The 1,586-nt window shown below is 34.2% G+C and overlaps 1 long non-coding RNA gene across 1 annotated transcript; it reads right to left on the bottom strand.

Moving 5' to 3' along the window:
• Positions 1-565: 565 nt before the first annotated feature.
• Positions 566-1,237, bottom strand: LOC135947519 (uncharacterized). The gene is made up of 2 exons (XR_010575637.1): positions 1,058-1,237; positions 566-662 (listed from the first exon to the last, which is right to left on the bottom strand). It is a non-coding gene; the product is annotated as an uncharacterized LOC135947519 (long non-coding RNA).
• Between the last annotated feature and the right edge of the window lie 349 nt (positions 1,238-1,586).

The raw sequence follows: 1,586 nt of genomic DNA on the forward strand, positions 1-1,586 counted from the left end.
GGAATTTACTGTACCTATCCGAGCCCTTTTTGCAGGGCTAGCAAAAAGATTCAAGTAAAACTTTTAAGATGATTTATGTTTGTTTTTATTAAATTTACCTTGACTACCTTGAAAATTTCAATTAAACTCGTTGAACTACGTAGATTTTTTTTTTTGAAAGCAAGATCAATCTTCTGTTTGGCTGAAAATAGTGACTTTTAATTTTATCACAGATTTAAGACACATAAATAAATATAATCAGTTAAATTCTCTAATTTTATGTTATGCAACTTGTGCAGCACCATTGCCAAGCGGCACAGCATCATTCCAATTTTTATAACTTTCGCTTGAGAAGCCTACGCAGAGGTGTTCTAATTTCTTTAAATAATCTCTGATCTCATTAATTTGTTTCGTAAATAATGTGTGAACCCTCTTTAATTCCGTTTTATGATATTTTTACTGAACCTCTGCTCCGAAGGGAGGAAAACTTTTATTCGAATAGAGATTTCTCAGCTGTGAATTGCAACATTGTCAGGAGTAATCTAGCTGATTAATTATCCAAAAATTTGCCTTTATCTAGAATTACGTTGCAACCTTCGCGTACCCAGGCATTAATTCGGGCCGCAGGACAGAACTCCCCAGTAGTTACCCTCCCGGTGAAGCCGTGCCCTTTCAGGATTTTTCTGACACCACCAACTTTAATTACTTCCCAAAGTTGGAAATGGAAGATTTTGAATTTACGTTAAAAGAATAATTTTAGAAAATGAAATTTAATTAATAAATATAAGTTTTAGACGAGCGGTTCAAGATCGCGTAGTTTCTTTAATTACTAGGGTAAAATAATGAAAGAGACCAGCTTATGTTAAATACAATAGTAACATTATTATTTAAGCTGATACTTTAAACGATACAGCAAAATTTATATTTGGTTTAAAAATTATGAAATATATTTCACCTTGACATTGACTCAGTTAAGAACGTTATTGAAATAACCGAAATACAATCAGGAACTGAATATTAAATGAATTAAACTTTGAAAAGAGGAATTAATAAGCTCAGTTAACTATATGTTTCTCACCACTCACTCTGCCAATTAAAGAAGAATAGCTGCGGACGTCTCCCACACTAGCCCGTTGTAACGCGTGGAAAATGAACTCTCAAGTAACTCGAGTGTCATTTGGTCCGCGGTTATATAGTGGCAAGTGAGGGGTTTGCCCAATGGAAAACATGGCTGAGGGTAATCGAGTAAAAAATAGATTAACTTCACTTTTACAAATGGACATAAATATCCTCTATTGAAAATATTATTGAATCAAGGACATTGAGGATTTAATGGAATAAATATGTTTTGGTCCTCAATGAGATTACTTTGTATTCAAAACAATATAATTAGAGTGTTTGGCAATTTACTTGTAATCACTTGTGGTACAATTAGGAGTCAGTTTTTTGTCAAGCGAACAATATAATTTAAATTAAAGTGGTTTTTAAGTATCTACTATTAAAAGTACCATAAGGGATTCACACAGCAGTAGCCACCTTCCCCCCCCCCCCACTATCACTGATGTTCAACTCGACCCCTCTGTTCGAAGGAGACGACCGCCACCTGC

This window comes from Cloeon dipterum, chromosome X (assembly GCF_949628265.1).
Source record: "Cloeon dipterum chromosome X, ieCloDipt1.1, whole genome shotgun sequence".
In the NCBI taxonomy this organism is placed as follows: Eukaryota; Metazoa; Arthropoda; class Insecta; order Ephemeroptera; family Baetidae; genus Cloeon; species Cloeon dipterum.